A 14,171-nucleotide genomic window follows, 5' to 3' on the forward strand; every position below is an offset into this window, starting at 1 on the left:
AACCGGAAAACCGCTTTTTTCTATTAATTAACTGAACCATTAACCGAACCGAAATTTTCCACAAATGTTTGATCCGAACCGAAAACCGAACCACTTTCTATAAAGGTTTAAAGGTTCGTTTCAACCAATTTTCAATAGATAAATGTACCCACTTTTTTCTTTTTGTTAAACATGGTAATACCTACCATGTTTGCTTACCATGTGACAATATCAAATGTAAGGCAACTCATCTCATTTGACAGACACTTGACCCTTAAGGTATCATTCATAACTGCGCGTTATTTTTTTTGTTTTTCGAACCGTTGAACCGAACCGAAACCCCGGTTCAAAGACCAAAAAACCGCTTTGATGAACCAATCCAAAAGTTCAAAAACGGTTCGAACCACTGAACCGAACCGACCAAATTTTTCATCCGGTTCACGTCCCTGTTTACAATACTTGTTTACGCAATAAAAACAGTAAAAAATAATTGTTAAGGCAATTAAAACACTTTACTTTCTGATTCGCAACTGACTTGTCTTGTGGCTTGATGACTTGCAACTAACTTACTTCGCTGTATCTGTGTCCTTATATACCTGCGCTCGCACTCATGGCAACTCTAGAACGTCATGAAGTTTATCGCCTATTCTCTCATTCTCTCGCTGTTCGTAGTATTCATCATTTTGTTTGGTTCGGTTTACCGCAGGATTCGCCACAATATATTTAAAGAGAGTTGCCACCTGTTTGAAGTTTGTAATTCAATTAAATTGATAAGATATCCTAGATATTATAGTTTTGGTATAAAACGAAAGGTATTTAAGAAAGCTTCAGTTTAGAAATATTTTTCTTTGCGTTATCACCAATCCAAAAAATTAAGATACAAAATTTTAAATTAAATGAAATATTACGAGGTTGTACCCATGTGCAAAATGAAAATAAAATTTACAAGCTCTTTGATCCAGGTATTTTTCAAAAAGATTTCCACTGATATTAATTTTTATGTTGAGGGTTTGAGTAAAAGAGGGAAAATACAAATTTTAAAGTCGTTCCCACGACAGTCGGGTCTACGTAACCGGAACGACCCAGATTTATATCTGGCCAAGGACTGTCACTCCAGCAACACTCCCCAAAAAGTCTTTGGGGAGTTTGTATGCTGTTACAACAACAACAACAAATTTTAAAGTGCTTACGAAACGAAAATTTTGAAAAATTCCTTGATGGATAGTAATTGTTGTCATCAATTTTTTTATCAATATGGTCGAATCAATTAAGGTTTTTAACATGAATATGGCATAGTATGCCACCAATGTTTCAATGGAAGACAATTTTCGAGACTTGGCACTCATTAAAAATACAAGCGTCATCTAACTACCTAGTTCATACTTAAACTTCAACATTTTACTTTTGCATTTAATTGGAGGTAAAAAAAAACAAATTAGTATCACGAAATTCGCTTGAAATAACCAGTGGTTAACAATTTGCAACATTCTTTACTTTTATGGACTAACTTTTTAGAATTCTTATTATAAATTACATTTATAGTTGACTTATGTTCTAACTGAAGTGCTTCCGTCCGAGTAAAATTTATTGTATTTCTCAACCCTTGTTCTGTTTTTTTCGTAAACATTAAATTAACAACAGGCCCAGAAAACAATTATGTCTTATTTTATAGCTTTCATTACAATGTCTGGGAAATGATATTATTATGGGAAAACTTTTCCGCCCTGACAAACCACAAAAATACTGAGACTAGTAGAGACGGATACGTCAAGGATGACTGAGTTAGTACATTTCATCCGGCTATGAATAAGCTAAGCTAATTATATATGGCGGCGGGAAGTTGATAACGTACATGCATAAAGTATTTTGCACAATCTTTAGTACTTACGTATATTTGCCGACTTAACTGTGCTGTGCCTTATGGGCAAGAAGTATACGCTAACCACTGTGGAATAATAAGTTCCTTTTAAACGTATTGCTTCAGAAATGTACGCACAAGCAGTATAAAACTAAAACTAAGCTAAAAATATTATTTACATGTTCAGATTATGCCTTATTCAAGTGTATACCTACCCGAATTAAGGTAATGAGATACTCGGGGAAAACAGTGGGTAAATACCCAGGTCAAACTCATCACTATATATGCCAGTAAAGTATATTTAATACTATTTAGAAACATCGAAAGAAGGACTCATACAATTTTTTGTTGGTTTTTCAAAGAAAAATAAAAATAAAAAAAGGCAAAATAACAAAAAAAAAAAAAAGAAATTANCCTTAATGTTATGTAATTTTTGAAAAACGTGCCTGTATGGTATCGTTATATTCTTAAGGCCAGTATGCAGGTCTCAAGAAAAGCAAAACCTCCATATAAAATGACACACAAGAAATGGCTAAGAAATTTTCTTGTGCAAAACTTTCTTTAGCCAGTACTCAGTTCATAAGAACTTACCATAATTCAGTTACCTTCTTCTCCGTGTCGGGAGTCCAACAAAGCACGCCGGTCGTTTCTCTTCTGTGCCAACTAAGGCTAATTGCAAATGCCAAGTAAAGACAATTAATTTGCTTGGATAGATCTGAACCGATATTCGTACTGAGCTACGCGGAGAATTAAGCATTACCAATTAGTTAATGATCTATGAAGTGAAAGTTTTTTAATAAAAATCGTTTTTCCCAGATGGGAGCTCTTTCCCAGAGTAAATAAATATGATTTTCATAAAACGAAAGAAAAGCAACAACTTGGAATGCAGCGAGAAAGAAAATGTATTCACTGCATAAACATTAATTTTAAATTATCAAAATGTCAACAAGGATACATTTAAAGTGGCTGAGAGCGAAACTACATACACAAAATAATGACGACCCATTAACGCATGCAACAGCTGCCGATGGCAGCGGCATTTTGCCTCAACTGACACAATATATGTATGTACGTATACGTATACATACTATAGCGCATATGCAAGTATTATTACTTACGCATACATATGCCCTTCTGTATGCAAATGAAGGTGATAGTTGAGTAAATAGTTGAGTGGCGGAAAATAAAATTATACCATCATCGAGCGCAGATACAATGAGAAATTAACTCATCATATACATAAATACACACACAAACATATAGTAAGTACACTGTTCACATATGTACATATAGCACACATGTGTGGGCACGTAGGCAAATGTGAATGACTGCATNAATACACACACACAAACATATAGTAAGTACACTGTTCACATACATATAGCACACATGTGTGGGCACGTAGGCAAATGTGAATGACTGCATCGATGCCGGAAAATGACATTAATAAACGGTTGAACCTGCCGATCAACGGAAGTATAAACTGACAGCACATACATACATATTTGTGCATATATGGATGTGTGTATATACGTATGTATATACTATATTGAATGCATATGGGCAACAATAAAATAATTAATCATGAATTATCTGACTGATAGAAGTGCAGTTGCAGCTGCGAAAGCATACGTGTGTTCAGTATTGTGCATATTGTTCATGTATTTATGTATGCATGTACATTAGGATGGGTAAATACATTTGGATTGCGATTCTAAGTATGGTTTTTAAAAGTCTGATATAACGACCTGGACTGTGCGTCTACTGGTAATAGTATTCCGAGATTCACAAATAATTTCTTTAAATTTTCAGGTTGAGAAGCTCGGCCAAATTCTTAGTCAATGAATGAACCGAAGGAATAATTAATCGATAACCATTGATCCGTATATACTAAGTATCTATGTTTATGTCGCTAAAGGCCTTTTTGAAGATTTTTGTCGCAACTTTTAAGTCAGTTACACTCGATTCGTTCAGACTATTGTGCCACGGTGCGTATACGCAACCTATCCGAAATAACTTTCGAATCATCCTTTTTCTAAATACACAGGTCGTGTATATGTTGCCGGCCAAACCCGATCTTAGGACAAACTCGGGTTTGGCCGGTATTAAGAAAGCTGGGATCTTACTATAAATGCAAATGATGCGCTGAATTATTAAAAAAATGTCTTACGTTATGTTCTTAGTTAAGTTTGGCCTATCAAATTAAGTTTTTTTTTTTTTTTTCAGGGAAGGAAAAATCTTAATAAAACCATTTTCTTCAAGTATTTTGCAAAACTTTGAATACAACATTTTGCGTGTTTAAGGCAAAGCAAAACCCCATACGAATAATAAGGATTTAGTCTTTATTAAAATATTTCGTATAATTTGGTCTTATCGGATTTTCGTTGCCTCTTTTGGACTTAGCAAACTTGCCTTTCATTTAATATAACTAAACGAGAAAAAATAAAGTATATATATAATATAAAATATATCCTGTATCAATATATGAGTCTTCATAAAAAATGGATAGATAGCGATATGTACTTATGTATGCATGTAGACTTAATTTTTTAATAAGCTAAACTTAACAAAATATATAAAATATCTATAATAGTTTTCCATGTACTTTTTAGAGTGTAGGCTACTTAAAAAGTTATAGGCGAAAATATTTTGGTTTCCCCATAAGGCTAACATTACAATCCAAATGTTTAAATGGTTTTTTCTCGAATTCGAAAAAAAAAATAAGTTATTGGAGTAATTTATGTCTCTATTAATACATTCTTGTAATAATCTTATCTACCGTTATGTTCAATTACGAACTTTTTACGATTTTTGCGGGTTTTAGATTGAAAAGAAGGGTGGTAGGCTTTTTTCCAAGAGTTTAACCCTTCAACTGCCACCAGAATGGGTCTTTTTTACTTTTTGTTTAAAAAATGGCTTATAAATGGTTAAAACTTCAACTAAAATATTAAACACCAAACTTTACTAAGAATAACCGAATTCGATGCGATTGAGCAAAGCCTTTCTGGGTTTGACAACCACTTATGAATGCTAACATTATTTTCACATAGCCACCTAGTAAATACTTGTATACGTCTGTGGCACCCTAGAATGATATAACTTACGATAGTAAAAATTACCAAAACAAATGCTTTGCTTTTTATTAAAAGTCTGTTTAAAAAATATTCACCTCTTCTCAAAGAAAAAAAATATACAAGCAAATTAAGTTGTTTTTATTTTATCTTCAATAGTTGAAGAGTTATGTGCAATAAGGGCGGCACTACTGTTAAAACTGCTTTTTGAGATATTTTTTGTTGCTGCAGTATATAAAAAAGCAGTATTGCTGTAGTACTATAAACAAATTGACAACTGCACAAAAAAAAAATCGTCAGATTACCAGAGTTCGACCCTAATTTAAGTGTAATAAACGCGTCTATTTGATGATTCGTTAAGAATTGCTCGTTTGCTTAAGGTCCCTTCCCTGTCAAGCATTCTATTTCTGCTCCAGGTTAAATTAGAGCAACGGCCGATGCGCTGTCTAGGCAGAGGAATTTTCGCCGAGTAAGAAACTAGTGAGAGCTCCACTGGCTACATGTAGATGGCTTTTGGACAGAGGGCTTTTAGTTTGCTCAGCAGAAGCTGGATGAAAGCTGTAAAATGTGAGGTGGCTAAATCCTTATAAACACAGGTTAACCGATGGCAGATAAGACCAAACTGAAAACCGTCAAATCTCTCGTTATTGGCGGGCTTTCTAAACGGTCATTGTTCGACCGGAATTAATGCAGTAAAGCTGAACATCTCAAGTAACGAAGGAGAATAATGAAGTGAAATTTACTCAACATCTGTACCTCAGTTGGCAAATGTTTTATACTTTGGGTCTCATTTTCTTCTCACTCCCGAGGAGCTTTCATCGCTAGCGATTAGTCGATTTATTGTTTGAACAAATCGTTTTCGAATTTCGAACCTTTAGGAATCACCATTCTATGTACTTCCTTTCTTAATAGCTGTACAAAGGACATATACATAAATATTTATTTACTAGCCTAAGCGCGATATTGTCAACTTGTGTACATTTACAAAGTGTTGGAACTGGAAAAAGCTGGTAAATGTTGTATTTTTACTGCAGCGGAATAGATTTCTCGAATAAAAGAATGCTGTATTCTTGCAATAGTCACACTAATGGAGAAAGCGTTGTCGGTCGTCAGAAATGATTAAACACGTTTCCTAATTTTGTAAAGGTTATTAAGCAAAATTTTTTGATACAAATCGAGGGCTTATATTCAATACCCACTATCTGTACTTCTCACAAAAATTAGATTCTGACATAAAAATCCATCTAAGACCTAACTGTGATTGGTGATATTAATGCTCTATAACGCATGCCAGAAGAATTTACTATTAAATTGCAAAGTAATAATTACCATCATTGATGGAAGATAAGTTGCAGATGGGTTCTAACATCACAAACTAGTTTTTGTGAAAAGGGGGTATTGAATATAAGCCCTCGATATATATCGTTACCTGGGTCTTTTTGGGCGCTGACAGCAGCTAAAGTAATTAAGGTTTTTTTCAGAGAATTTTAAGTCAGGATGTCTCGCCATTATGCTTTTAAGGGCTTTTATTAAAATATAGGCGATGCGCCATACAGCCACCCTATTATATATATAAGTATACATACATATCTAGATACATATGTATGTATCATTGGATAGATAAAATTTGCATCCATGTGCGTGATTGCTTGCTTGTATGCACAGCCGGCCATAAGCGAATGTCAACAGCTTTTCAATTTACATGAAATTTCACGCTGAGGCCATTTGTTTTTTTTTTTTTTTTTACTTCATTATGTCTTTTTAATACTTAACTATTTTTTGCATCTTTTTATGGGTTGGTTCTGAAAAATTAACTCATACTTTAACTATTTTGACTTGTATGCCAACGCACATATAAATACATATTATGTATGTGCAGGCATATATGTATATATATAAATGCGGAAAATTGTGACCCTGATCCCGGGATTCACATTGAGACACACATTTTATGAATATAACTAAAATTTCAATAACTGAAAGCATTTAAATATAATTTAAGTACCTCGATGAGGGTACTTAAGCGAACATAAGTATTGAATGTGGTTACATCTTTTCATGTTCCTAGCTACATAAATGGAAGCAGTTATAGCGAAAACNTCTTTGTAATTTTCACTGTAAGTATTTTGTTGATAATGGGTGAAATTATTGCAAAATTTCATGATCCTAGCTGCGCAAATGTGGAAGTTATAACGAAAAATCTCATATCTGAACAATCAGTTGTATGGGCGCTATATGTTGTAGTGGTCCGATTCTTTCGGTTCCGACAAATGATAAATTACCCAATTTTATTCGGATATCTCGAAAACTGAGAGACTAGATTGCATACAAAACGGACAGACAGAAAGACGGACAGTGGCTAAATCGACTCAGCTCGACGTTCTGATCATATATGTATAGATTTTAATGGGCCGTTTTTTTTTTTACTCTGCAACTTACAAACATCGAGCCAAAGTTATAATACATACTCATGAAAGGTATACAAATTATTAAATTATTAAAAATTTTTCTACAAAAAAGGCTCAGGCTGAAATTTTAAAAGTTCAGTTTCAAGCTTTTTGATAATTGCAGGCATTTTACAAAAATCATACTGCAAATTCATAAACAAGTTCTTACTATTAATTCGATATTTAAAATTTTTCGGGAGCCCGGGACTAAAGCAAATAGATCCCGGGATTTTTGGCATCTCTGTTTAATATACACATGCAACGGTATTGGCATTTATTTGCTGGACAACAGCTGTGCCGAGGTATAAGTATGTATGTATAATATATGTATTGTATGCATATGTACACAGCATTCCCCCGGGTGTCGAGTTGACATCTGAGTGGCATGAACGGCAAATGATTTACGATTTTTTACAAGGTGTCATGAGAAATTCTCGCAGCCATTTGCAACGCTTTCAATTAGTCTGCTGGAACCGCATAAGTGTGTATGAAGCATAATAATTCGCAGAATTCGACAAGTATACTTACGCAGCCGGTTGTTAAGCGCACCACAATATGTGGTATTTGTGTTTTTTTCTATAAGCGACCACCTGCATGGTTAGAGGTGTGCGCACTACCTCTCGGTACGACCCTGGTTCGGTACTTGCCCCTGGCAGCATCCCTCGGCGGGGGATGGAAAATCTGCAAGTGTAATTCTGTCATGAAAAGGCTTCTTATAAAAACCACTTGGCGTAGAGAAGCGGTGAAAACCAAAAATTTGAGGAGAAGTTCGGCCAATCACTTTGTAAAAGTGTAAAGCTCCAATGTTGTTTTTTTTTGTACGATATCATACGTAAATTTATATAATTTGTGTGCCTTTGTATGTTCAATGTGTATATGTATAAACACGTTTACTTTGTAAGCGCGAATTTTTTCAAGAGACCACTCTTACTACCATGATAACTTAATTTTTTCTGATGCCTTTTATTTGGTTTTCATTCTTATCGATGGAAACGGCATGTGGTGCAGAATTGGTTCTTTGTTATTTTCGTTTGTAATAAAGCTGCCTAAAGCATTTCGTGCATTCTTTTTTAATTTACATAATTTTTCAACTCATTGCCTGTGAGAGCTCATAAAGGAAAATTAAATATGAAAATATTTATTCACAACAAGGGGCCAAATATGTATACATATGTATATGTATGACGAACAGAACAAAACGCTGGTAAAAACGCGCTAATTAACCCTTTCCGTGCATTTGTACAATATATTGAACATTTAATTTTTTGTAACATTGCGAGCCTGCTACTAATTGCTGCTTATTAATATTTTTGAAAACAAATTAAGCTTTATGAAGTTTGGGAATGTACCGAGTGGTTTACGTAAATTTCAAAATCAAAAACGTTTCAAAAATATTTTTAGAATTTAATTTAAAAATTAAAAATAGACCATTTTGTGAAATTCAAGAGACACGCAAGTGTAGTAAAATCACTAAAAAAGCACATGGCATGGAAATACAAAAAGCATTTCAACATATAAATATGCTTAAATTAATAATTTTAAATATTTTTTTCCGAGTGTAAAAAAATGTATAATATACTGTACATTTACACTGGGAGGACATAAATAAGTTAATTCTACATTATGTGGTTTTTGCCGTGGGTTTTCAAGAGTTTGTCTGCAGTTGTTGCAGGAAAGAGAGAGAGATCTACAGAAATCCGGGAAGGTTTATTAAAATAGTTCATTTTGCATTTTATATTGTAATTTTATCTGCAGTTTTTAAAAGTTCCTTCAAATCATTCTCTTCTCATGGAGAAAATTTAAAAATATAAAATATCCATTCCAACATATCTGAAGTAAAATCAATTATTTTCAATCATATAAGCTTTTATTCCGTCAAACTTAGCGAACTATTTATTGAGTTTTCTTGAGTACTTTTACTCCTTTGCGTGCCATCGTTCAATATATTGCACTCATTTGAAGTAGCCCTAATACCTTCCCAATACAATTTTTGAATATTCTTTTTTTTTGCTTTTGGTTTATGAGGCTAGGCGAATTTGCATCACAGGAGCGGCTGTTACCTCTGATGTTTGAATGCTGTGCTTCATCTAGGAGCTATTGCAGGATTGCCAATGATGTTGCTGCTAGTCACAGAGATAGCGGTAAAGTGTTTTGAGATTTTCCTAGTTTCTAGCTCCTGCCAGGGAGGCACGATAATAGATATCACGCCGCAAGATTGCTTCATTCTGCCGTAGTGAGTGGCATCATTTTGACCACCGGCGTTGACGGCAGGGATTTTACCTTTGCCAAGGAAACACAATGCCGTCGAACGGCGAACTCACCATAGCAAAATTCGAGCTGTCAAAATAAGAACAACCGAAAGCATATGAAAATGAACACAATCAAAGCGAAATACGAAGTTCGCTCGGCGTCGTTTCGTGGCGATAGATTTATTTCGCTCTGCTGGGCGATGACGGCAGTACATGCCAAAAGTGGTCGTACGTTTTTTTCTGCTTTCAAAGTTTTAGAAGAAAACAACATATAACACGAATTATTTTTGTTCTGGCTTAAAATAAAATAGTTTGTAATAATTTCCGTTTGCTTTATATTTATATTTGTTATCGTTTCCTCGGTTCTTAATATGGTTTCCCGTTTTCTGAATATGCTAACCCAAATTATAAATGCGATGAAATGGTATCGCTACCGCTCTAATTCTAATTCAATTCAATTCAATTCAATTCAATTCAAATCTAAAAAATCTTACAGACTAGATTACAAAAAAACACCTTAGAATTTTATAATAACATACAACAACAGCAGAAACATGTTACATAGTACACTTACTCATATAGGAGCAAATTTAATCAAAATAACTAATTAAATATAACCCTATTAAGTAAAAATTTGTACATACTTTGTGTATAAGTCTAGGAGTAAATAGATTTGAAATAAGTCCGAATCGAAAAACTCCTCATTAAAGAAATTATTATTTAGCCAGGTTTCAACGAAAACGTAGACATCAAATTCCGCTCGAGACGTTTGCAAATAAATTTCCTTTGCTTTAGTACGCATTCCAGACATGTTTTGGAAATAAAGTTTAAGGCCAGTGCTTTTTTGCACGTCTAAGGCTGCTTGCTTCTATTTAAGTAGGCCGAATAGCAGGCCGAACGGTGAACGACGGCATTGTGTTTCATCTAACTATTAGTGTTAACTATAGTTGACGAATTTCGGGCATTATTTGAGCATATTTGCTGATATCGTGACACGCGCTTTGGTAATTTCCAACACTGTAAACTAACCCTGGTATTCAGTAAGTCAATCTCATCACAAGTCACTAAATTTTAGACTAGCGACTAGTGACTCTTTGTGTGCCTTCAGATGATTCGGGTATTCAGTAAGAGAGGGTGGTGAAACAAACACAGGGAGTATACTGATAGGCATTAGCGCACACAAGGGGTCGGTTTTGGGGTTCAAAGCTAATAACCTCAAATACAATCTGTATCTTAAAGCAAAGAATCCAGCTCTCAAGGAAATTATAAGAAATATTTATTATAATTTCTGTTGCTTGAAAAAGCGCTTTGCTTTTGCTGTAAATTTTCATGAGGGAATAAATATACGAGCATTTTTTTTCATGAGAGCTGCAAACTGAGAGTTCAGTTAATTTTTTCGGTATTTGAAATATTAAAAAAAATTTAGTAATCGTGAAAAATCACCACCTCTATCGAAAACCAGAAATCGGAAAAATAAACATAGAAGTGCAAAAATTCATGGAATCAATAAATTTATATTTACTGACTCTTTTTTTTAATTTTGACGTAGAATACGTCTTACCTTAAGGTATGGGGGCTATGTATTTTTTATTAGGTACTTTTGAAAGTTGAGCGCATCTTGAGTTTATAGAACTTTTTATTAAACAAGAAGTTTTTAAGGAAAAACACAACCGACTTCAATTCTCATATCCAAATTTAGGGGTACCGTTAGCTTCTTCATGATCCAATCATCGGATCTCTAAAACAAATTACGGGGCGAACCTTGAGGTACTATCTTTCTAATAAAAAAAGGATTATTGAAAACGGTTCACGTGGTCCAAAGTTATGTATTCCGGCGAGATAATAACCTCCCTTTTTTTGAAGTCGGTTAAAAGCGTTTGAGTTCTGTTAATCTGTAAATAAAGAGCAGTTTATGAATTTTAAAACGTTTATTTATTTATTACATACTGTACATAAAACTTGCATAAATGTATTTTAAAGAGGATATTATCTGAAGCAAATTTTCAGTATTTTCCGGTGATATATCTTCAGAAATATAAAACCCCCCCTAAAATATATTCCTGGGTGCGCCCCTGCTGATAGCGCTAAGGTTGCAGAAAGAGTGGAAGCGAAGCTGAAGATGAAGATGAAGATGAAGACGAGGCCAAAAACGAAAAATAGTGCAGTAGTAAACATATGAAAGTGATCAGAGTGTAAGCGAAGACGAAAACGACGATGAAGACGTTACGCAAGCTGTCAGTTTGAAACTTTGCGGCACTGTTTTCAACGACGAATCGATTTCTGTGAAGAGTTGTGAAGAATTGTGAAAAAGCGCGTTTTTCAAGAAATGGCTAAATTTTTGATAAAATGCAATCAAACGCATTAATTAGCATTCTTTTATATTCTAAAAATGTGCGTCCGTCCTGCTCTAATAAATAAAAGTGGCGAAATTCTCCACAAGTTTTCCTACAAAAATTTATTTCATCAATTGCTGTTTTTTAACCGACTTCACAAAAAGGAGAAAGGTTATCAATTCGTCGGTTTTTTTAATTTGTTTTAATGTATGTTACCGCACAACTTTGGTACACGTTAACCGATTTCTATAATTATTTTGTTTTAAGGAAAGGTGTTACCTCAAAAATCGGTTTGGTTTTTGCTTAAAAATTACTTGTTCTCCACTTTCTTTTAATTTTATCTGTAAAAAAGCTTTTATTTAGAAATAAATCTTAATATCATTCATTTCCCACTATGTATCCTCGCCAGCTTGGCCGCAACGTAAGCAATTCGTCTCCGTCTTCATCTTTGGCTTCGCTTCCACTCTTGTCTGCAACCTAACAGTCGCAATAGCCGAGTGAACAAAGCACTAGAGTGTCACTCAAGACATCCGAGTTCGAGTCCTCCTCGGGCAGCATTTTTTTTTGGGCTACTTCATTTTTTCTTTGTTTTTTGGTTAATTTTCTTTTTTTACATAATCTTTAAATTTTAGTATTTTGAAAACAAAAAAAAAAAAAAATATGTTTTCCAATGAGTTTTTATGATATTGAATTATTTTGGTTTATTTTTTGGTTTCCTAATGAAATGGTTGTGGAATAAATGTTTCTTCGCTTCATCTTCGTGTTTTTTTTAAATAAAATAGAAATCTTTTTCTCCATATTTTTCTTTTTGTGGCCTGCTGAGAGCTAGCTGACAAATTAGAGACTTTTTTTTGAGATTAAAGACGTGAGACAGCTTACTGAATACTAAATAGTATCAAAATCGATGTTCACCACGAAGTCACTATTAGTGACTAGAGACTGCTTACTGAATATGAGGGTAAATACATACACATTTACAACTCTGTTAAATTTGTTCAGCTACTATGATAAGCGGACCTACTTATGTGTGTATGTATATTGGTTAATCCCACCTAAAACCTTTAAATAGTTAGCGTTAAACTCAACAAGAGAAATAAAGATCTTTCTTAATTTCTAATTTGTACAAACATATGTACATACGGACATACATATATATATATTTAGCTGGAAATCTGGTTAGTACGCACGTTTTGCGAGAACAGGAAAGGAAAAACTGTCATCATTGTCTAAAGAAAAAACTGCAACAATCAATTGTTGAAGCGTGCTCATGTAGTATGTTGCATAAATGGCCAGTGAACATGTACACATTTGTACATAAACGTATACGTATGTATGTATATATGTCTGCATTCTAGGTTGCCCTACATGTTAATTAAGTTGTACGCATTTATGTGCTGTCCTCGCCAGCGGAAAGTGCACGCGAAATCCAGATTCTGCTGTAGTTCTATAAAATAATTAAACAGTATTCAACTTTCATGCACATCAATGGAAACATGCTTTGACTTTGTTATCAACAACCACACTATAATGTATGGATATGGCCACATTCAGCAGATGGTCGAAGAGCGAAGTTCGCACATGGACAACAAGCGTTGCCAATGTGACACGCGCAAATGTCAACCGGAACTTTTGCTAGGTATAGATGGCTGATATGGAGCAGGATGTTGCACCGGGCGCCTTGTCTTTGCTATTATATTACACATGAAGAGAAGGTTAACAAGTAAGTTTTAAGAAAAAAAAAAAAAAAAACAAAACCGCTTCAATTCTCATATAAAAATTTATGAGTACCGTTAATTTTTCCATTATCCAATGATCGAATCTAAACCAGGTTAGTATGGGACCAGTGGGTAGTGGGACACTACCTTTCCAATGCAAAACGAATTATCGAAATCAGTTGACGTGGTCCAAAGTTATGCGGTAACATACATACCAAAAAAAAAAAAATATTCCGACGAATTAATAACCTCCTCTTTTTTTGAAGTCGGTTAAAAATAGAGGAAAATATTTTGTAAGTAAAATGCTTTTGAGGCAATTAGTGTTAGTTTGCGTGGGGCTAGTGCGTCCCGTCTCGTTGTGGTGCGAAGTATGCTTGTATGTATGTATGTAAGTGAAAGTGTATTTTGTATGTATTTTTGACACTAAATATCCAAACATATTTTCTAATGAAATTGTTTAGACTAATTTAATTTCAACTATAGGACAACAGATAGAAATTTACAGGTTTCATGACATTC

The 14,171-nt window shown here is 34.1% G+C and overlaps 1 long non-coding RNA gene across 1 annotated transcript; it reads left to right on the plus strand.

Moving 5' to 3' along the window:
• Positions 1–11,245: 11,245 nt before the first annotated feature.
• On the plus strand, positions 11,246–13,867 carry LOC108378178 (uncharacterized). The gene is made up of 2 exons (XR_001849394.1): positions 11,246–11,305; positions 13,723–13,867. It is a non-coding gene; the product is annotated as an uncharacterized LOC108378178 (long non-coding RNA).
• The last annotated feature ends 304 nt before the right edge of the window (positions 13,868–14,171 follow it).

Source organism: Rhagoletis zephyria, unplaced genomic scaffold, assembly GCF_001687245.7.
Source record: "Rhagoletis zephyria isolate East Lansing unplaced genomic scaffold, Rhagoletis_zephyria_1.1 Rzeph_scaffold_13515, whole genome shotgun sequence".
Classification (NCBI taxonomy): Eukaryota; Metazoa; Arthropoda; class Insecta; order Diptera; family Tephritidae; genus Rhagoletis; species Rhagoletis zephyria.